The sequence below is a fragment of the Pseudorca crassidens genome, chromosome 1, assembly GCF_039906515.1.
Source record: "Pseudorca crassidens isolate mPseCra1 chromosome 1, mPseCra1.hap1, whole genome shotgun sequence".
In the NCBI taxonomy this organism is placed as follows: Eukaryota; Metazoa; Chordata; class Mammalia; order Artiodactyla; family Delphinidae; genus Pseudorca; species Pseudorca crassidens.
Window position 1 is genome coordinate 167,642,716 of NC_090296.1, and position 23,823 is coordinate 167,666,538.

Sequence of the window (23,823 nt, forward strand, 5' to 3'; positions counted from 1 at the left end):
CTGGAATGTTGCACCCGAGTACCAGGGGACGAAAACTGACACATTTGAACACGTTTCCCGATCACACGGTGGATCATACTCTGGGTTCCACATGCATGTTTTAGCTGAAGGAAGAATCCCTTAAACCAGGAGAGTTGAGACCCATGGAATGGGTACCATGCAATATGACTACAAAGGTTCTGCATTTGCTCACCGAACCTCACCAATCCTATCACTGCTGCGCTTATGCCACTGTACACACGCTTGATTCTCTTTCGGAGACAAATAAATCCATAGGTTTTAAGATTCTTACTAGTCAGGTATATTCTTAGACGTTTAATATTGGGCGCTGTGTCCTCTTCATTTAGCAAGGAGTAGCTCTTGTCTATTACATATTTGGCTTATGGAACGGTACCTGTGCTAATTTCAATCTCTGGTTTTATGCAGCACCCCAACTCACCTTTCCCCTTAAGCAAGCATAAGTTGGTTTTCTACATTTGTGACCCTGTTCTGTTTTGTAATTCAGTTCCTGGGTAGCCAAGATTACATTCCGTGTAGTAGTGATAACTTATGATGTTTCTTTTTCTGTGTGACTTATTTCACTTAGAATCATCGTAACTGAATCCACTCATTATGCTGCTATGGGCCTGATGACATAGATTTCATTGCTGAGTGATATTGCATTGTACGTAAGTACCACAACTTCTTTATCCATTTTTCACTTTCTGTGATATTGAACTTGTACCGTAAACGAGGTTCTTGTAAACAGAGCAGTCCCAAACTTTGGGGTGGCTGTGTCTTTTTGATTTTAATTTCCCTGTGGTATAGGACCATAAGTGGAAGTGCCCTAGCCTCTGTTGCTTTGTTTTGTAGATGTTTCAGGAAACACCATACACTTCTCCAGAGTGGCTGATGGCAATTTACATCCCGCCCATCAGCATAACAAGGCTCCCACGTCTCCATGGCCTGTCCTGCCTTTCTGGATTTTACACTTTTTTCAGATGGCCCTTTTGACCGGGGGCAGTGAGACTTCATTGTAGCGCAGATTTCCTTTGCAAGCTTGCTTGGTTGGCCAAAAAGGGCGTATGGGTTTTTTCCTGAATATATTCAGGAAAAAACCCATACGCCCTTTTTGGCCAAGTGCATCATTGTGGACATTCTGCCTCTTTTCCTATTCTTTACATGCAATTCCAGTCTACCTCCTGAAATCGGTTTCCTGCAATTCTGCCCCACATTCAAGTCCTCTTGGCAGCCTAACTTCAATATATTTTTGGACGATAGCTGTCATTTATAACTCTGTAGGTTTGTGAATTACAGTGGCCCTGAGCTCCTTCCTTCAACTCGCTTTCTTGTGAGCTGGCCGCAATACCACAAGATTGCTTCAGGCCCTAGTTTGGTTCTGGCATGGCACGCTGAGCCTTTGGTTAATTCCTCTTCCTGGTGGGAAATGAGAGTTAAATTTGCCTGTCCAGACAACTCCAGCTAGTCTCTCATTGGTTCTCCCTATTCCTGTTCATTTTCTGCAGAAATTGCAAACTGGCCCAAACAGGAGGTTAAAGGCACTGACTCTCCAAGTGGGTAGAGTGTTAGTAAAGCATTTGGAATGTTGCACCCGAGTACCAGGGGACGAAACCTGAGACACATTTGAACACGTTTCCCGATCACACGGTGGATCATACTCTGGGTTCCACATACATGTTTTAGCTGAAGGAAGAATCCCTTAAACCTGGAGAGTTGAGACCCATGGAATGGGTACCATAAAATATGACTTCAAAGGGTCTGCATTTGCTCACCGAACCTCACCAATCCTATCACTGCTGCGTTTATGCCACTGTACACACGCTTGATACTCTTTCGGAGACATAGAAATCCATAGGTTTTAAGATTTTTACTAGGCAGGTATATTCTTAGGCGTTTAATATGGGGTGTTGATTCCACTTGGTTGAGCAAGGAGTAGCTCTTGTCTATTACATATTTGGCTTATGGAATGGTATCTGTGCTAATTTCAATCTCTGGTTTTATGCAGCACCCCAATTCACCTTTCCCCTTAAGCAAGCATAAGTTGGTTTTCTACATTTGAGACCCTGTTCTGTTTTGTAATTCAGTTCCTGGGTAGCCAAGATTACATTCCGTGTAGTAGTGATAACTTATGATGTTTCTTTTTCTGTGTGACTTATTTCACTTAGAATCATCGTAACTGAATCCACTCATTATGCTGCTATGGGCCTGATGACATAGATTTCATTGCTGAGTGATATTGCATTGTACGTAAGTACCACAACTTCTTTATCCATTTTTCACTTTCTGTGATATTGTACTTGTACCGTAAACGAGGTTCTTGTAAAGACAGCCGTCCCAAACTTTGGGGTGGCTGTGTCTTTTTGATTTTAATTTCCCTGTGCTATAGGACCATAAGTGGAAGTGCCCTAGGCTCTGTTGCTCTGTTTTTTAGATGTTTCAGGAAACACCATACACTTCTCCAGAGTGGCTGTTGGCAATTTACATCCCATCCATCAGGATAACAAGGCTTCCAGTTCTCCATGGCCTGTCGTGCCTTTCTGGATTTTATACTGTTTTCAGATGGCCCTTTTGACCGGGGGGCAGTGAAACTTCATTGTAGTGCAGATTTCCTTTGCAAGCTTGCTTGGTTGGCCAAAAAGGGCGTATGCGTTTTCTCCTGAATATATTGAGGAAAAAACGCATACGCCCTTTTTGGCCAAGTGCATCATTGTGGACGTTCTGCCTCTTTTCGTATGCTTTACATGCAATTCCAGTCTACCTCCTGAAATCGGTTTCCTGCAATTTTGCCCCCCTTTCAAGTCCTCTTGGCAGCCTTACTTCAATATATTTTTGGACGATAGCTGTCATTTATAACTCTGCAAGTTTGTGAATTACAGTGCCCATGAGCTTCTTTCTTCAACTCGCTTTCTTGTGAGCTGGCCGCAACACCGCAGGATTGCTTCAGGCCCTAGTGTGGTTCCGGCATGGCACGCTGAGCCTTTGGTTAATTCCTCTTCCTGGTGGGAAATGAGAGTTAAATTTGCCCGTCCAGACACCTCCAGCTAGTCTCTCATTGGTTCTCCCTATTCCTGTTCATCTTCCGCAGAAATTGCAAACTGGGCCAAACAGGAGGTTAAAGGCACTGACTCTCCAAGTGGGGAGAGTGTTAGTAAAGCGTCTGGAATGTTGCACCCGAGTACCAGGGGACGAAAACTGACACATTTGAACACGTTTCCCGATCACACGGTGGATCATACTCTGGGTTCCACATGCATGTTTTAGCTGAAGGAAGAATCCCTTAAACCTGGAGAGTTGAGACCCATGGAATGGGTACCATGCAATATGACTACAAAGGTTCTGCATTTGCTCACCGAACCTCACCAATCCTATCACTGCTGCGCTTATGCCACTGTACACACGCTTGATTCTCTTTCGGAGACAAATAAATCCATAGGTTTTAAGATTCTTACTAGTCAGGTATATTCTTAGACGTTTAATATTGGGCGCTGTGTCCTCTTCATTTAGCAAGGAGTAGCTCTTGTCTATTACATATTTGGCTTATGGAACGGTACCTGTGCTAATTTCAATCTCTGGTTTTATGCAGCACCCCAACTCACCTTTCCCCTTAAGCAAGCATAAGTTGGTTTTCTACATTTGTGACCCTGTTCTGTTTTGTAATTCAGTTCCTGTGTAGCCAAGTTTACATTCCGTGTAGTAGTGATATCTTATGATGTTTCTTTTTTCTGTGACTTATCTCACTTAGAATCATCGTACCTGAATCCACTCATTATGCTGCTATGGGCCTGATGACATAGATTTCATTGCTGATTGATATTGCATTGTACGTAAGTACCACAACTTCTTTATCCATTTTTCACTTTCTGTGATATTGAACTTATACCGTAAATGAGGTTCTTGTAAACAGAGCAGTCCCAAACTTTGGGGTGGCTGTGTCTTTTTGATTTTAATTTCCCTAAGCTATAGGACCATAAGTGGAAGTGCCCTAGGCTCTGTTGCTTTGTTTTTTAGATGTTTCAGGAAACACCATACACTTCTCCAGAGTGGCTGTTGGCAATTTACATCCCGCCCATCAGCATAACAAGGCTCCCAGTTCTCCATGGCCTGTCCTGCCTTTCTGGATTTTATACTTTTTTCAGATGGCCCTTTTGACCGGGGGCCAGTGAGACTTCATTGTAGCGCAGATTTCCTTTGCAAGCTTGCTTGGTTGGCCAAAAAGGGCGTATGGGTTTTTTCCTGAATATATTCAGGAAAAAACCCATACGCCCTTTTTGGCCAAGTGCATCATTGTGGACGTTCTGCCTCTTTTCCTATTCTTTACATGCAATTCCAGTCTACCTCCTGAAATCGGTTTCCTGCAATTCTGCCCCACATTCAAGTCCTCTTGGCAGCCTAACTTCAATATATTTTTGGACGATAGCTGTCATTTATAACTCTGTAGGTTTGTGAATTACAGTGCCCCTGAGCTCCTTCCTTCAACTCGCTTTCTTGTGAGCTGGCCGCAATACCACAAGATTGCTTCAGGCCCTAGTGTGTTTCTGGCAGGGCACGCTGAGCCTTTGGTTAATTCCTCTTCCTGGTGGGAAATGAGAGTTAAATTTGCCTGTCCAGACAACTCCAGCTAGTCTCTCATTAGTTCTCCCTATTCCTGTTCATTTTCTGCAGAAATTGCAAACTGGCCCAAACAGGAGGTTAAAGGCACTGACTCTCCAAGTGGGTAGAGTGTTAGTAAAGCATTTGGAATGTTGCACCCGAGTACCAGGGGACGAAACCTGAGACACATTTGAACACGTTTCCCGATCACACGGTGGATCATACTCTGGGTTCCACATGCATGTTTTAGCTGAAGGAAGAATCCCTTAAACCTGGAGAGTTGAGACCCATGGAATGGGTACCATAAAATATGACTTCAAAGGGTCTGCATTTGCTCACCGAACCTCACCAATCCTATCACTGCTGCGTTTATGCCACTGTACACACGCTTGATACTCTTTCGGAGACATAGAAATCCATAGGTTTTAAGATTTTTACTAGGCAGGTATATTCTTAGGCGTTTAATATGGGGTGTTGATTCCACTTGGTTGAGCAAGGAGTAGCTCTTGTCTATTACATATTTGGCTTATGGAATGGTATCTGTGCTAATTTCAATCTCTGGTTTTATGCAGCACCCCAATTCACCTTTCCCCTTAAGCAAGCATAAGTTGGTTTTCTACATTTGAGACCCTGTTCTGTTTTGTAATTCAGTTCCTGGGTAGCCAAGATTACATTCCGTGTAGTAGTGATAACTTATGATGTTTCTTTTTCTGTGTGACTTATTTCACTTAGAATCATCGTAACTGAATCCACTCATTATGCTGCTATGGGCCTGATGACATAGATTTCATTGCTGAGTGATATTGCATTGTACGTAAGTACCACAACTTCTTTATCCATTTTTCACTTTCTGTGATATTGAACTTGTACCGTAAACGAGGTTCTTGTAAAGACAGCCGTCCCAAATTTTGGGGTGGCTGTGTCTTTTTTATTTTAATTTCCCTGTGCTATAGGACCATAAGTGGAAGTGCCCTAGGCTCTGTTGCTCTGTTTTTTAGATGTTTCAGGAAACACCATACACTTCTCCAGAGTGGCTGTTGGCAATTTACATCCCATCCATCAGGATAACAAGGCTTCCAGTTCTCCATGGCCTGTCGTGCCTTTCTGGATTTTATACTTTTTTCAGATGGCCCTTTTGACCGGGGGGCAGTGAAACTTCATTGTAGTGCAGATTTCCTATGCAAGCTTGCTTGGTTGGCCAAAAAGTGCGTATGGGTTTTCTCCTGAATATATTGAGGAAAAAACGCATACGCCCTTTTTGGCCAAGTGCATCATTGTGGACGTTCTGCCTCTTTTCGTATGCTTTACATGCAATTCCAGTCTACCTCCTGAAATCGGTTTCCTGCAATTTTGCCCCCCTTTCAAGTCCTCTTGGCAGCCTTACTTCAATATATTTTTGGACGATAGCTGTCATTTATAACTCTGCAAGTTTGTGAATTACAGTGCCCATGAGCTTCTTTCTTCAACTCGCTTTCTTGTGAGCTGGCCGCAACACCGCAGGATTGCTTCAGGCCCTAGTGTGGTTCCGGCATGGCACGCTGAGACTTTGGTTAATTCCTCTTCCTGGTGGGAAATGAGAGTTAAATTTGCCTGTCCAGACACCTCCAGCTAGTCTCTCATTGGTTCTCCCTATTCCTGTTCATCTTCCGCAGAAATTGCAAACTGGGCCAAACAGGAGGTTAAAGGCACTGACTCTCCAAGTGGGGAGAGTGTTAGTAAAGCGTCTGGAATGTTGCACCCGAGTACCAGGGGACGAAAACTGACACATTTGAACACGTTTCCCGATCACACGGTGGATCATACTCTGGGTTCCACATGCATGTTTTAGCTGAAGGAAGAATCCCTTAAACCTGGAGAGTTGAGACCCATGGAATGGGTACCATGCAATATGACTACAAAGGTTCTGCATTTGCTCACCGAACCTCACCAATCCTATCACTGCTGCGCTTATGCCACTGTACACACGCTTGATTCTCTTTCGGAGACAAATAAATCCATAGGTTTTAAGATTCTTACTAGTCAGGTATATTCTTAGACGTTTAATATTGGGCGCTGTGTCCTCTTCATTTAGCAAGGAGTAGCTCTTGTCTATTACATATTTGGCTTATGGAATGGTACCTGTGCTAATTTCAATCTCTGGTTTTATGCAGCACCCCAACTCACCTTTCCCCTTAAGCAAGCATAAGTTGGTTTTCTACATTTGTGACCCTGTTCTGTTTTGTAATTCAGTTCCTGTCTAGCCAAGTTTACATTCCGTGTAGTAGTGATATCTTATGATGTTTCTTTTTTCTGTGACTTATCTCACTTAGAATCATCGTACCTGAATCCACTCATTATGCTGCTATGGGCCTGATGACATAGATTTCATTGCTGATTGATATTGCATTGTACGTAAGTACCACAACTTCTTTATCCATTTTTCACTTTCTGTGATATTGAACTTATACCGTAAACGAGGTTCTTGTAAACAGAGCAGTCCCAAACTTTGGGGTGGCTGTGTCTTTTTGATTTTAATTTCCCTAAGCTATAGGACCATAAGTGGAAGTGCCCTAGGCTCTGTTGCTTTGTTTTGTAGATGTTTCAGGAAACACCATACACTTCTCCAGAGTGGCTGTTGGCAATTTACATCCCGCCCATCAGCATAACAAGGCTCCCAGTTCTCCATGGCCTGTCCTGCCTTTCTGGATTTTACACTTTTTTCAGATGGCCCTTTTGACCGGGGGCCAGTGAGACTTCATTGTAGCGCAGATTTCCTTTGCAAGCTTGCTTGGTTGGCCAAAAAGGGCGTATGGGTTTTTTCCTGAATATATTCAGGAAAAAACCCATACGCCCTTTTTGGCCAAGTGCATCATTGTGGACGTTCTGCCTCTTTTCCTATTCTTTACATGCAATTCCAGTCTACCTCCTGAAATCAGTTTCCTGCAATTCTGCCCCACATTCAAGTCCTCTTGGCAGCCTAACTTCAATATATTTTTGGACGATAGCTGTCATTTATAACTCTGTAGGTTTGTGAATTACAGTGCCCCTGAGCTCCTTCCTTCAACTCGCTTTCTTGTGAGCTGGCCGCAATACCACAAGATTGCTTCAGGCCCTAGTTTGGTTCTGGAATGGCACGCTGAGCCTTTGGTTAATTCCTCTTCCTGGTGGGAAATGAGAGTTAAATTTGCCTGTCCAGACAACTCCAGCTAGTCTCTCATTGGTTCTCCCTATTCCTGTTCATTTTCTGCAGAAATTGCAAACTGGCCCAAACAGGAGGTTAAAGGCACTGACTCTCCAAGTGGGTAGAGTGTTAGTAAAGCATTTGGAATGTTGCACCCGAGTACCAGGGGACGAAACCTGAGACACATTTGAACACGTTTCCCGATCACACGGTGGATCATACTCTGGGTTCCACATGCATGTTTTAGCTGAAGGAAGAATCCCTTAAACCTGGAGAGTTGAGACCCATGGAATGGGTACCATAAAATATGACTTCAAAGGGTCTGCATTTGCTCACCGAACCTCACCAATCCTATCACTGCTGCGTTTATGCCACTGTACACACGCTTGATACTCTTTCGGAGACATAGAAATCCATAGGTTTTAAGATTTTTACTAGGCAGGTATATTCTTAGGCCTTTAATATGGGGTGTTGATTCCACTTGGTTGAGCAAGGAGTAGCTCTTGTCTATTACATATTTGGCTTATGGAATGGTATCTGTGCTAATTTCAATCTCTGGTTTTATGCAGCACCCCAATTCACCTTTCCCCTTAAGCAAGCATAAGTTGGTTTTCTACATTTGAGACCCTGTTCTGTTTTGTAATTCAGTTCCTGGGTAGCCAAGATTACATTCCGTGTAGTAGTGATAACTTATGATGTTTCTTTTTCTGTGTGACTTATTTCACTTAGAATCATCGTACCTGAATCCACTCATTATGCTGCTATGGGCCTGATGACATAGATTTCATTGCTGAGTGATATTGCATTTTACGTAAGTACCACAACTTCTTTATCCATTTTTCACTTTCTGTGATATTGAACTTGTACCGTAAACGAGGTTCTTGTAAAGACAGCCGTCCCAAACTTTGGGGTGGCTGTGTCTTTTTGATTTTAATTTCCCTGTGCTATAGGACCATAAGTGGAAGTGCCCTAGGCTCTGTTGCTCTGTTTTTTAGATGTTTCAGGAAACACCATACACTTCTCCAGAGTGGCTGTTGGCAATTTACATCCCATCCATCAGGATAACAAGGCTTCCAGTTCTCCATGGCCTGTCGTGCCTTTCTGGATTTTATACTTTTTTCAGATGGCCCTTTTGACCGGGGGGCAGTGAAACTTCATTGTAGTGCAGATTTCCTTTGCAAGCTTGCTTGGTTGGCCAAAAAGGGCGTATGCGTTTTCTCCTGAATATATTGAGGAAAAAACGCATACGCCCTTTTTGGCCAAGTGCATCATTGTGGACGTTCTGCCTCTTTTCGTATGCTTTACATGCAATTCCAGTCTACCTCCTGAAATCGGTTTCCTGCAATTTTGCCCCCCTTTCAAGTCCTCTTGGCAGCCTTACTTCAATATATTTTTGGACGATAGCTGTCATTTATAACTCTGCAAGTTTGTGAATTACAGTGCCCATGAGCTTCTTTCTTCAACTCGCTTTCTTGTGAGATGGCCGCAACACCGCAGGATTGCTTCAGGCCCTAGTGTGGTTCCGGCATGGCACGCTGAGACTTTGGTTAATTCCTCTTCCTGGTGGGAAATGAGAGTTAAATTTGCCCGTCCAGACACCTCCAGCTAGTCTCTCATTGGTTCTCCCTATTCCTGTTCATCTTCCGCAGAAATTGCAAACTGGGCCAAACAGGAGGTTAAAGGCACTGACTCTCCAAGTGGGGAGAGTGTTAGTAAAGCGTCTGGAATGTTGCACCCGAGTACCAGGGGACGAAAACTGAGACACATTTGAACACGTTTCCCGATCACACAGTGGATCATACTCTGGGTTCCACATGCATGTTTTAGCTGAAGGAAGAATCCCTTAAACCTGGAGAGTTGAGACCCATGGAATGGGTACCATGCAATATGACTACAAAGGTTCTGCATTTGCTCACCGAACCTCACCAATCCTATCACTGCTGCGTTTATGCCGCTGTACACATGCTTGATTCTCTTTCGGAGACAAATAAATCCATAGGTTTTAAGATTCTTACTAGTCAGGTATATTCTTAGGCGTTTAATATGGGGTGTAGAGTCCACTTCGTTGAGCAAGGAGTAGCTCTTGTCTATTACATATTTGGCTTATGGAACGGTATCTGTGCTAATTTCAATCTCTGGTTTTATGCAGCACCCCAACTCACCTTTCCCCTTAAGCAAGCATAAGTTGGTTTTCTACATTTGAGACCCTGTTCTGTTTTGTAATTCAGTTCCTGTGTAGCCAAGTTTACATTCCGTGTAGTAGTGATATGATGTTTCTTTTTCTGTGTGACTTATTTCACTTAGAATCATCGTACCTGAATCCACTCATTATGCTGCTATGGGCCTGATGACATAGATTTCATTGCTGAGTGATATTGCATTGTACGTAAGTACCACAACTTCTTTATCCATTTTTCACTTTCTGTGACATTGAATTTGTACTGTAAACGAGGTACTTGTAAACAGAGCCGTCCCAAACTTTGGGGTGGCTGTGTCTTTTTGATTTTAATTTCCCTAAGCTATAGGACCATAAGTGGAAGTGCCCTAGGCTCTGTTGCTTTGTTTTTTAGATGTTTCAGGAAACACCATACACTTCTCCAGAGTGGCTGTTTGCAATTTACATCCCGCCCGTCAGCATAACAAGGCTCCCAGTTCTCCATGGCCTGTCCTGCCTTTCTGGATTTTACACTTTTTTCAGATGGCCCTTTTGACCGGGGGCCAGTGAGACTTCATTGTAGCGCAGATTTGCTTTGCAAGCTTGCTTGGTTGGCCAAAAAGGGCGTATGCATTTTTTCCTGAATATATTCAGGAAAAAACCCATACGCCCTTTTTGGCCAAGTGCATCATTGTGGACGTTCTGCCTCTTTTCCTATTCTTTACATGCAATTCCAGTCTACCTCCTGAAATCGGTTTCCTGCAATTCTGCCCCACATTCAAGTCCTCTTGGCAGCCTAACTTCAATATATTTTTGGACGATAGCTGTCATTTATAACTCTGTAGGTTTGTGAATTACAGTGCCCCTGAGCTCCTTCCTTCAACTCGCTTTCTTGTGAGCTGGCCGCAATACCACAAGATTGCTTCAGGCCCTAGTTTGGTTTTGGCAGGGCACGCTGAGCCTTTGGTTAATTCCTCTTCCTGGTGGGAAATGAGAGTTAAATTTGCCTGTCCAGACAACTCCAGCTAGTCTCTCATTGGTTCTCCCTATTCCTGTTCATTTTCTGCAGAAATTGCAAACTGGCCCAAACAGGAGGTTAAAGGCACTGACTCTCCAAGTGGGTAGAGTGTTAGTAAAGCATTTGGAATGTTGCACCCGAGTACCAGGGGACGAAACCTGAGACACATTTGAACACGTTTCCCGATCACACGGTGGATCATACTCTGGGTTCCACATGCATGTTTTAGCTGAAGGAAGAATCCCTTAAACCTGGAGAGTTGAGACCCATGGAATGGGTACCATAAAATATGACTTCAAAGGGTCTGCATTTGCTCACTGAACTTCACCAATCCTATCACTGCTGCGTTTATGCCACTGTACACACGCTTGATACTCTTTCGGAGACATAGAAATCCATAGGTTTTAAGATTTTTACTAGGCAGGTATATTCTTAGGCGTTTAATATGGGGTGTTGATTCCACTTGGTTGAGCAAGGAGTAGCTCTTGTCTATTACATATTTGGCTTATGGAATGGTATCTGTGCTAATTTCAATCTCTGGTTTTATGCAGCACCCCAATTCACCTTTCCCCTTAAGCAAGCATAAGTTGGTTTTCTACATTTGAGACCCTGTTCTGTTTTGTAATTCAGTTCCTGGGTAGCCAAGATTACATTCCGTGTAGTAGTGATAACTTATGATGTTTCTTTTTCTGTGTGACTTATTTCACTTAGAATCATCGTAACTGAATCCACTCATTATGCTGCTATGGGCCTGATGACATAGATTTCATTGCTGAGTGATATTGCATTGTACGTAAGTACCACAACTTCTTTATCCATTTTTCACTTTCTGTGATATTGAACTTGTACCGTAAACGAGGTTCTTGTAAAGACAGCCGTCCCAAACTTTGGGGTGGCTGTGTCTTTTTGATTTTAATTTCCCTGTGCTATAGGACCATAAGTGGAAGTGCCCTAGGCTCTGTTGCTCTGTTTTTTAGATGTTTCAGGAAACACCATACACTTCTCCAGAGTGGCTGTTGGCAATTTACATCCCATCCATCAGGATAACAAGGCTTCCAGTTCTCCATGGCCTGTCGTGCCTTTCTGGATTTTATACTTTTTTCAGATGGCCCTTTTGACCGGGGGGCAGTGAAACTTCATTGTAGTGCAGATTTCCTTTGCAAGCTTGCTTGGTTGGCCAAAAAGGGCGTATGGGTTTTCTCCTGAATATATTGAGGAAAAAACGCATACGCCATTTTTGGCCAAGTGCATCATTGTGGACGTTCTGCCTCTTTTCGTATGCTTTACATGCAATTCCAGTCTACCTCCTGAAATCGGTTTCCTGCAATTTTGCCCCGCTTTCAAGTCCTCTTGGCAGCCTTACTTCAATATATTTTTGGACGATAGCTGTCATTTATAACTCTGCAAGTTTGTGAATTACAGTGCCCATGAGCTTCTTTCTTCAACTCGCTTTCTTGTGAGCTGGCCGCAACACCGCAGGATTGCTTCAGGCCCTAGTGTGGTTCCGGCATGGCACGCTGAGACTTTGGTTAATTCCTCTTCCTGGTGGGAAATGAGAGTTAAATTTGCCTGTCCAGACACCTCCAGCTAGTCTCTCATTGGTTCTCCCTATTCCTGTTCATCTTCCGCAGAAATTGCAAACTGGGCCAAACAGGAGGTTAAAGGCACTGACTCTCCAAGTGGGGAGTGTGTTAGTAAAGCGTCTGGAATGTTGCACCCGAGTACCAGGGGACGAAAACTGAGACACATTTGAACACGTTTCCCGATCACACGGTGGATCATACTCTGGGTTCCACATGCATGTTTTAGCTGAAGGAAGAATCCCTTAAACCTGGAGAGTTGAGACCCATGGAATGGGAACCATGCAATATGACTACAAAGGTTCTGCATTTGCTCACCGAACCTCACCAATCCTATCACTGCTGCGCTTATGCCACTGTACACACGCTTGATTCTCTTTCGGAGACAAAGAAATCCATAGGCTTTAAGATTCTTACTAGTCAGGTATATTCTTAGACGTTTAATATTGGGTGCTGTGTCCTCTTCATTTAGCAAGGAGTAGCTCTTGTCTATTACATATTTGGCTTATGGAACGGTACCTGTGCTAATTTCAATCTCTGGTTTTATGCATCACCCCAACTCACCTTTCCCCTTAAGCAAGCATAAGTTGGTTTTCTACATTTGTGACCCTGTTCTGTTTTGTAATTCAGTTCCTGTGTAGCCAAGTTTACATTCCGTGTAGTAGTGATATCTTATGATGTTTCTTTTTTCTGTGACTTATCTCACTTAGAATCATCGTACCTGAATCCACTCATTATGCTGCTATGGGCCTGATAACATAGATTTCATTGCTGATTGATATTGCATTGTACGTAAGTACCACAACTTCTTTATCCATTTTTCACTTTCTGTGATATTGAACTTATACCGTAAACGAGGTTCTTGTAAACAGAGCAGTCCCAAACTTTGGGGTGGCTGTTTCTTTTTGATTTTAATTTCCCTAAGCTATAGGACCATAAGTGGAAGTGCCCTAGGCTCTGTTGCTTTGTTTTTTAGATGTTTCAGGAAACACCATACACTTCTCCAGAGTGGCTGTTGGCAACTTACATCCCGCCCATCAGCATAACAAGGCTCCCAGTTCTCCATGGCCTGTCCTGCCTTTCTGGATTTTACACTTTTTTCAGATGGCCCTTTTGACCTGGAGGCAGTGAGACTTCATTGTAGTGCAGATTTCCTTTGCAAGCTTGCTTGGTTGGCCATAAAGGGCGTATGCGTTTTCTCCTGAATATATTCAGGAAAAAACGCATACGCAATTTTTGGCCAAGTGCATCATTGTGGACGTTCTGCCGCTTTTCCTATGCTTTACATGCAATTCCAGTCTACCTCCTGAAATCGGTTTCCTGCAATTCTGCCCCGCTTTCAAGTCCTCTTGGCAGCCTTACTTCAATATATTTTTGGACGATAGCTGTCATTTATAACTCTGCAGGTTTGTGAATTACAGTGCCCCTGAGCTCCTTTCTTCAACTCGATTTCTTGTGAGCTGGCCGCAACACCGCAGCCTTGCTTCAGGCCCTAGTGTGGTTCCGGCATGGCACGCAGAGCCTTTGGTTAATTCCTCTTCCTGGTGGGAAATGAGAGTTAAATTTGCCCCTACAGACACCTCCAGCTAGTCTCTCATTGGTTCTCCCTATTCCTGTTCATCTTCCGCAGAAATTGCAAACTGGGCCAAACAGGAGGTTAAAGGCACTGACTCTCCAAGTGGGAAGAGTGTTAGTAAAGCCTCTGGAATGTTGCACCCGAGTACCAGGGGACGAAAACTGAGACACATTTGAACACGTTTCCCGATCACACAGTGGATCATACTCTGGGTTCCACATGCATGTTTTAGCTGAAGGAAGAATCCCTTAAACCTGGAGAGTTGAGACCCATGGAATGGGTACCATGCAATATGACTTCAAAGGGTCTGCATTTGCTCACCGAACCTCACCAATCCTATCACTGCTGCGTTTATGCCGCTGTACACATGCTTGATTCTCTTTCGGAGACATAGAAATCCATAGGTTTTAAGATTCTTACTAGTCAGCTATATTCTTAGGCGTTTAATATGGGGTGTAGAGTCCACTTCGTTGAGCAAGGAGTAGCTCTTGTCTATTACATATTTGGCTTATGGAACGGTATCTGTGCTAATTTCAATCTCTGGTTTTATGCAGCACCCCAACTCACCTTTCCCCTTAAGCAAGCATAAGTTGGTTTTCTACATTTGAGACCCTGTTCTGTTTTGTAATTCAGTTCCTGTGTAGCCAAGTTTACATTCCGTGTAGTAGTGTTATGATGTTTCTTTTTCTGTGTGACTTATTTCACTTAGAATCATCGTACCTGAATCCACTCATTATGCTGCAATGGGCCTGATGACATAGATTTCATTGCTGAGTGATATTGCATTGTACGTAAGTACCAGAACTTCTTTATCCATTTTTCACTTTCTGTGACATTGAATTTGTACTGTAAACGAGGTACTTGTAAACAGAGCCGTCCCAAACTTTGGGGTGGCTGTGTCTTTTTGATTTTAATTTCCCTAAGCTATAGGACCATAAGTGGAAGTGCCCTAGGCTCTGTTGCTTTGTTTTTTAGATGTTTCAGGAAACACCATACACTTCTCCAGAGTGGCTGTTGGCAATTTACATCCCGCCCGTCAGCATAACAAGGCTCCCAGTTCTCCATGGCCTGTCCTGCCTTTCTGGATTTTACACTTTTTTCAGATGACCCTTTTCACCGGGGGCCAGTGAGACTTCATTGTAGCGCAGATTTCCTTTGCAAGCTTGCTTGGTTGGCCAAAAAGGGCGTATGCGTTTTTTCCTGAATATATTCAGGAAAAAACCCATACGCCCTTTTTGGCCAAGTGCATCATTGTGGACGTTCTGCCTCTTTTCCTATTCTTTACATGCAATTCCAGTCTACCTCCTGAAATCGGTTTCCTGCAATTCTGCCCCACATTCAAGTCCTCTTGGCAGCCTAACTTCAATATATTTTTGGATGATAGCTGTCATTTATAACTCTGTAGGTTGGTGAATTACAGTGCCCCTGAGCTCCTTCCTTCAACTCGCTTTCTTGTGAGCTGGCCGCAATACCACAAGATTGCTTCAGGCCCTAGTGTGGTTCCGGCATGGCACGCTGAGCCTTTGGTTAATTCCTCTTCCTGGTGGGAAATGAGAGTTAAATTTGCCTGTCCAGACAACTCCAGCTAGTCTCTCATTGGTTCTCCCTATTCCTGTTCATTTTCTGCAGAAATTGCAAACTGGCCCAAACAGGAGGTTAAAGGCACTGACTCTCCAAGTGGGTAGAGTGTTAGTAAAGCATTTGGAATGTTGCACCCGAGTACCAGGGGACGAAACCTGAGACACATTTGAACACGTTTCCCGATCACACGGTGGATCATACTCTGGGTTCCACATGCATGTTTTAGCTGAAGGAAGAATCCCTTAAACCTGGAGAGTTGAGACCCATGGAATGGGTACCATAAAATATGACTTCAAAGGGTCTGCATTTGTTCACCGAACGTCACCAATCCTATCACTGCTGCGTTTATGCCGCTGTACACATGCTTGATTCTCTTTCGGAGACATATAAATCCATAGGTTTTAGAATTCTTACTAGTCAGGTATATTCTTAGACGTTTAATGTGGGGTGTTGAGTCCTCTTCGTTGAGCAAGGAGTAGCTCTTGTCTATTACATATTTGGCTTATGGAATGGTATCTGTGCTAATTTCAATCTCTGGTTTTATGAAGCACCCCAACTCACCTTTCCCCTTAAGCAAGCATAAGTTGGTTTTCTACATTTGAGACCGTGTGCTCTTTTGTAATTCACTTCCTGTGTAGCCAAGTTTACATTCCGTGTATTAGTGATATCTTATGATGTTTCTTTTTCTGTGTGACTTATCTCACTTAGAATCATCGTACCTGAATCCACTCATTATGCTGCTATGGGCCTGATGACATAGATTTCATTGCTGAGTGATATTGCATTGTACGTAAATACCACAACTTCTTTATCCATTTTTCACTTTCTGTGATATTGAACTCGTACTGTAAACGAGTTTCTTGTAAACAGAGCTGTCCCAAACTTTGGGGTGGCTGTGCCTTTTTGATGCAAAATTCCCTAAGCTATAGGACCATAAGTGGAAGTGCCCTAGGCTCTGTTGCTTTGTTTTTTAGATGTTTCAGGAAACACCATACACTTCTCCAGAGTGGCTGTTGGCAATTTACATCCCGCCCATCAGCATAACAAGGCTCCCAGTTCTCCATGGCCTGTCCTGCCTTTCTGTATTTTACACTTTTTTCAGATGGCCCTTTTCACCGGGGGGCAGTGAGACTTCATTGTAGTGCAGATTTCTTTGCAAGCTTGCTTGGTTGGCCAAAAAGGGCGTATGGGTTTTTTCCTGAATATATTCAGGAAAAAACGCATACGCCCTTTTTGGCCAAGTGCATCATTGTGGACGTTCTGCCTCTTTTCCTATGCTTTACATGCAATTCCAGTCTACCTCCTGAAATCGGTTTCCTGCAATTCTGCCCTGCTTTGAAGTCCTCTTGACTGCCTTACTTCAATATATTTTTGGACGATAGCTGTCATTTATAACTCTGCCGGTTTGTGAATTACAGTGCCCCTGAGCTCCTTTCTTCAACTCGCTTTCTTGTGAGCTGACCGCAACACCGCAGGATTGCTTCAGACCCTAGTGTGGTTCCGGCATGGCACGCTGAGCCTTTGGTTAATTTCTCTTCCTTGTGGGAAATGAGAGTTAAATTTGCCTGTCCAGACACCTCCAGCTAGTCTCTCATTGGTTCTCCCTATTCCTGTTCATTTTCCGCAGAAATTGCAAACTGGGCCAAACAGGAGGTTAAAGGCACTGACTCTCCGAGTGGAGAGAGTGTTTGTAAAGCGTCTGGAATGCTGCACCCGAGTACCAGGGGACAAAAACTGACACAATTGAACACGTTTCCCGGTCACATGGTAGATCATACTCAGGGTTCCACATGCATGTTTTAGCTGAAGGAAGAATCCCTTAAACCTGGAGAGTTGAGACCCATGGAATGGGTACCATAAAATATGACTTCAAAGGGTCTGCATTTGCTCACCGAACCTCACCAATCCTATCACTGCTGCGCTTATGCCACTGTACACACGCTTGATACTCTTTCGGAGACATAGAAATCCATAGGTTTTAAGATTTTTACTAGGCAGGTATATTCTTAGGCGTTTAATATGGGGTGTTGATTCCACTTGGTTGAGCAAGGAGTAGCTCTTGTCTATTACATATTTGGCTTATGGAATGCTATCTGTGCTAATTTCAATCTCTGGTTTTATGCAGCACCCCAATTCACCTTTCCCCTTAAGCAAGCATAAGTTGGTTTTCTACATTTGAGACCCTGTTCTGTTTTGTAATTCAGTTCCTGGGTAGCCAAGATTACATTCCGTGTAGTAGTGATAACTTATGATGTTTCTTTTTCTGTGTGACTTATTTCACTTAGAATCATCGTAACTGAATCCACTCATTATGCTGCTATGGGCCTGATGACATAGATTTCATTGCTGAGTGATATTGCATTGTACGTAAGTACCACAACTTCTTTATCCATTTTTCACTTTCTGTGATATTGAACTTGTACCGTAAACGAGGTTCTTGTAAAGACAGCCGTCCCAAATTTTGGGGTGGTTGTGTCTTTTTGATTTTAATTTCCCTGTGCTATAGGACCATAAGTGGAAGTGCCCTAGGCTCTGTTGCTCTGTTTTTTAGATGTTTCAGGAAACACCATACACTTCTCCAGAGTGGCTGTTGGCAATTTACATCCCATCCATCAGGATAACAAGGCTTCCAGTTCTCCATGGCCTGTCGTGCCTTTCTGGATTTTATACTTTTTTCAGATGGCCCTTTTGACCGGGGGGCAGTGAAACTTGATTGTAGTGCAGATTTCCTTTGCAAGCTTGCTTGGTTGTCCAAAAAGGGCGTATGCGTTTTCTCCTGAATATATTGAGGAAAAAACGCATACGCCCTTTTTGGCCAAATGCATCATTGTGGACGTTCTGCCTCTTTTCATATGCTTTACATGCAATTCCAGTCTACCTCCTGAAATCGGTTTCCTGCAATTTTGCCCCCCTTTCAAGTCCTCTTGGCAGCCTTACTTCAATATATTTTTGGACGATAGCTGTCATTTATAACTCTGCAAGTTTGTGAATTACAGTGCCCATGAGCTTCTTTCTTCAACTCGCTTTCTTGTGAGCTGGCCGCAACACCGCAGGATTGCTTCAGGCCCTAGTGTGGTTCCGGCATGGCACGCTGAGCCTTTGGTTAATTCCTCTTCCTGGTGGGAAATGAGAGTTAAATTTGCCCCTACAGACACCTCCAGCTAGTCTCTCATTGGTTCTCCCTATTCCTGTTCATCTTCCGCAGAAATTGCAAACTGGGCCAAACAGGAGCTTAAAGGCACTGACTCTCCAAGTGGGGAGAGTGTTAGTAAAGCCTCTGGAATGTTGCACCCGAGTACCAGAGGACAAAACTGACACATTTGAACACGTATCCCAATCACACGGTGGATCATACTCTGGGTTCCACATGCATGTGTTAGCTGAAGGAAGAATCCCTTAATCCTGGAGAGTTGAGAACCATGGAAAGGGTACCATGCAATATGACTACAAAGGTTCTGCATTTGCTCACCGAACCTCACCAATCCTATCACTGCTGTGATTATGCCCCTGTACACACGCTTGATTCTCTTTCAGAGACATATAAATCCATAGGTTTTAAGATTCTTACTAGTCAGGTATATTTTTAGACGTTTAATATGGGGTGTTGTGTCCTCTTCATTTAGCAAGGAGTAGCTCTTGTCTATTACATATTTGGCTTATGGAACGGTGTCTGTGCTAATTTCAATCTCTGGTTTTATGCAGCACCCCAACTCACCTTTCCCCTTAAGCAAGCATAAGTTGGTTTTCTACATTTGAGACCCTGTTCTGTTTTGTAATTCAGTTCCTGGGTAGCCATGTTTACATTCCGTGTAGTAGTGATAACTTATGATGTTTCTTTTTCTCTATGACTTATCTTACTTAGAATCATCGTACATGAATCCACTCATTATGTTGCTATGGGCCTGATGACATAGATTTCATTGCTGAGTGATATTGCATTGTACGTAAGTACCACAACTTCTTTATCCATTTCTCGCTTTCTGTGATATTGAAATTGTACCGTAAACGAGGTTCTTGTAAACAGAGCCGTCCCAAACTTTGGGGTGGCTGTGTATTTTTGATTTTAATTTCCCTAAGCTATAGGACCGTAAGTGGAAGTGCCCTAGGCTCTGTTGCTTTGTTTTTTAGATGTTTCAGGAAACACCATACACTTCTCCAGAGTGGCTGTTGGCAATTTACATCCCGCCCATCAGCATAACAAGGCTCCCAGTTCTCCATGGCCTGTCCTGCCTTTCTGGATTTTACACTTTTTTCAGATGGCCCTTTTGACCGGGTGCCAGTGAGACTTCATTGTAGTGCAGATTTCCTTTGCAAGCTTGCTTGGTTGGCCAAAAAGGGCGTATGCGTTTTTTCCTGAATATATTCAGGAAAAAATGCATACGCCCTTTTTGGTCAAGTGCATCATTGTGGACGTTCTGTCTCTTTTCCTATGCTTTACATGCAATTCCAGTCTACCTCCTGAAATCGGATTCCTGCAATTCTGCCCCGCTTTCGAGTCCTCTTGGCAGCCTTACATCAATATATTTTTGGACGATAGCTGTCATTTATAACTCTGCAGATTTGTGAATGACAGTGCCCCTGAGCTCCTTTCTTCAACTCGCTTTCTTGTGACCTGGCCGCAACACCGCAGGATTGCTTCAGGCCCTAGTGTGGTTCCGGCATGGCACGCTGAGCCTTTGGTTAATTCCTCTTCCTGGTGGGAAATGAGAGTTAAATTTGCCCGTCCAGACACCTCCAGCTAGTCTCTCATTGCTTCTCCCTATTCCTGTTCATTTTCCGCAGAAATTGCAAACTGGGCCAAACAGGAGGTTAAAGGCACTGACTCTCCAAGTGCGAAGAGTGTTAGTAAAGCGTCTGGAATGTTGCACCCGAGTACCAGGGGACAAAAACTGACACATTTGAACAAGTTTCCCGATCACACGGTTGATCATACTCTGGGTTCCACATGCATGTTTTAGCTGAAGGAAGAATCCCTTAAACCTGGAGAGTTGAGACCCATGGAATGGGTACCATGCAATATGACTTCATAGGGTCTGCATGTGTTCACCGCAGCTCACCAATCCTATCATTGCAGCATTTATGCCACTGTACACACGCTTGATTCTCTTTCAGAGACATAAAAATCCATAGGTTTTAAGATTCTTACTAATCAGGTATATTCTTAGGCATTTAATATGGGGTGTAGAGTCCACTTCGTTGAGCAAGGAGTAGCTCTTGTCTATTACATATTTGGCTTATGGAACGGTATCTGTGTTAATTTCAATCTCTGGTTTTATGCAGCACCCCAACTCACCTTTCCCCTTAAGCAAGCATAAGTTGGTTTTCTACATTTGAGACCCTGTTCTGTTTTGTAATTCAGTTCCTGTGTAGCCAAGTTTACATTCCGTGTAGTAGTGATATCTTATGATGTTTCTTTTTCTGTGTGACTTATTTCACTTAGAATCATCGTACCTGAATCCACTCATTATGCTGCTATGGGCCTGATGACATAGATTTCATTGCTGAGTGATATTGCATTGTATGTACCTACCACAACTTCTTTATCCATTTTTCACTTTCTGTGATATTGAACTCGTACTGTAAACGAGGTTCTTGTAAACAGAGCTGTCCCAAACATTGGGGTGGCTGTGCCTTTTTGATTCTAATTTCCCTAAGCTATAGGACAATAAGTGGAAGTGCCCTAGGCTCTGTTGCTTTGTTTTTTAAATGTTTCAGGAAACACCATACACTTCTCCAGAGTGGCTGTTGGTAATTTACATCTCGCCCATCAGCATAACAAGGCTCCCAGATCTCCATGGCCTGTCCTGCCTTTCTGGATTTTACACTTTTTTCAGATGGCCCTTTTGACCGGGGGGCAGTGAGACTTCATTGTAGCGCAGATTTCCTTTGCAAGCTTGCTTGGTTGGCCAAAAAGGGCGTATGGGTTTTTTCCTGAATATATTCAGGAAAAAACGCATACACCCTTTTTGGCCAAGTGCATCATTGTGGACGTTCTGCCTCTTTTCCTATGCTTTACATGCAATTCCAGTCTACCTCCTGAAATCGGTTTCCTGCAATCCTGCCCCGCTTTCAAGTCCTCTTGGCAGCCTTACTTCAATATATTTTTGGACGATAGCTGTCATTTATAACTCTGCAGGTTTGTGAATTACAGTGCCCCTGAGCTCCTTTCTTCAACTCGCTTTCTTGTGAGCTGGCCGCAACACCGCAGCATTGCTTCAGGCCCTTGTGTGGTTCCGGGATGGCATGCTGAGCCTTTGGTTAATTCCTCTTCCTGGTGGGAAATGAGAGTTAAATTTGCCCGTCCAGACACCTCCAGCTAGTCTCTCATTGGTTCTCCCTATTCCTGTTCATTTTCCGCAGAAATTGCAAACTGGGCCAAACAGGAGGTTAAAGGCACTGACTCTCCAAGTGGGGAGAGTGTTAGTAAAGCGTCTGGAATGTTGCACCCGAGTACCAGGGGACGAAACCTGAGACACATTTGAACACGTTTCCCGATCACACGGTGGATCATACTCTGGGGTCCACATGCATGTTTTAGCTGAAGGAAGAATCCCTTAAACCTGGAGAGTTGAGACCCATGGAATGGGTACCATGCAATATGACTTCAAAGGGTCTGCATTGGCTCACCGAACCTCACCAATCCTATCACTGCTGCGCTTATGCCACTGTACACACGCTTGATTCTCTTTCGGAGACATAGAAATCCATAGGTTTTAAGATTCTTACTAGTCAGGTATATTCTTAGACGTTTAATATGGGGTGTTGAGTCCTCTTCGTTGAGCAAGGAGTAGCTCTTGTCTATTACATATTTGGCTTATGGAACGGTATCTGTGCTAATTTCAATCTCTGGTTTTATGCAGCACCCCAACTCACCTTTCCCCTTAAGAAAGTATAAGTTGGTTTTCTACATTTGAGACTCTGTTCTGTTTTGTAATTCTGTTCCTGTGTAGCCAAGTTTACATTCCGTGTAGTAGTGATATCTTATGATGTTTCTTTTTCTGTGTGACTTATTTCACTTAGAATCATCGTACCTGAATCCACTCATTATGCTGCTATGGGCCTGATGACATAGATTTCATTGCTGAGTGATATTGCATTGTATGTACCTACCACAACTTCTTTATCCATTTTTCACTTTCTGTGATATTGAACTCGTACTGTAAACGAGGTTCTTGTAAACAGAGCTGTCCCAAACTTTGGGGTGGCTGTGCCTTTTTGATTCTAATTTCCCTAAGCTATAGGACCATAAGTGGAAGTGCCCTAGGCTCTGTTGCTTTGTTTTTTAGATGTTTCAGGAAACACCATACACTTCTCCAGAGTGGCTGTTGGCAATTTACATCTCGCCCATCAGCATAACAAGGCTCCCAGTTCTCCATGGCCTGTCCTGCCTTTCTGGATTTTATACTTTTTTCAGATGGCCCTTTTGACCGGGGGGCAGTGAGACTTCATTGTAGTGTAGATTTCTTTTGCAAGCTTGCTTGGTTGGCCAAAAAGGGCGTATGCGTTTTTTCCTGAATATATTCAGGAAAAAACGCATACGCCCTTTTTGGCCAAGTGCATCATTGTGGACGTTCTGCCTCTTTTCCTATGCTTTACATGCAATTCCAGTCTACCTCCTGAAATCGGTTTCCTACAATTGTGCCCCGCTTTCAAGTCCCCTTGGCAGGCTTACTTCAATATATTTTTGGACGATAGCTGTCATTTATAACTCTGCAGGTTTGTGAATTACAGTGCCCCTGAGCTCCTTTCTTCAACTCGCTTTCTTGTGAGCTGGCCGCAACACCGCAGCATTGCTTCAGGCCCTAGTGTGGTTCCGGGATGGCACGCTGAGCCTTTGGTTAATTCCTCTTCCTGGTGGGAAATGAGAGTTAAATTTGCCGGTCCAGACACCTCCAGCTAGTCTCTCATTGGTTCTCCCTATTCCTGTTCATCTTCCGCAGAAATTGCAAACTGGGCCAAACAGGAGCTTAAAGGCACTGACTCTCCAAGTGGGGAGAGTGTTAGTAAAGCGTCTGGAATGTTGCACCCAAGTACCAGGGGACGAGACCTGAGACACATTTGAACACGTTTCCCGATCACACGGTGGATCATACTCTGGGTTCCACATGCATGTTTTAGCTGAAGGAAGAATCCCTTAAACCTGGAGAGTTGAGAACCATGGAA

General features: G+C 43.5%; 1 long non-coding RNA gene across 1 annotated transcript in view; it reads left to right on the forward strand.

Moving 5' to 3' along the window:
• LOC137203839 (uncharacterized) overlaps positions 1-23,823 on the forward strand; it is a 783,639-nt gene that overhangs the window by 123,641 nt on the left and 636,175 nt on the right. Inside the window, exon 3 of the long non-coding RNA XR_010933335.1 lies at positions 8,480-8,561. This is a non-coding gene — a long non-coding RNA (uncharacterized lncRNA). The remainder of the gene's footprint in view (positions 1-8,479; positions 8,562-23,823) is intronic.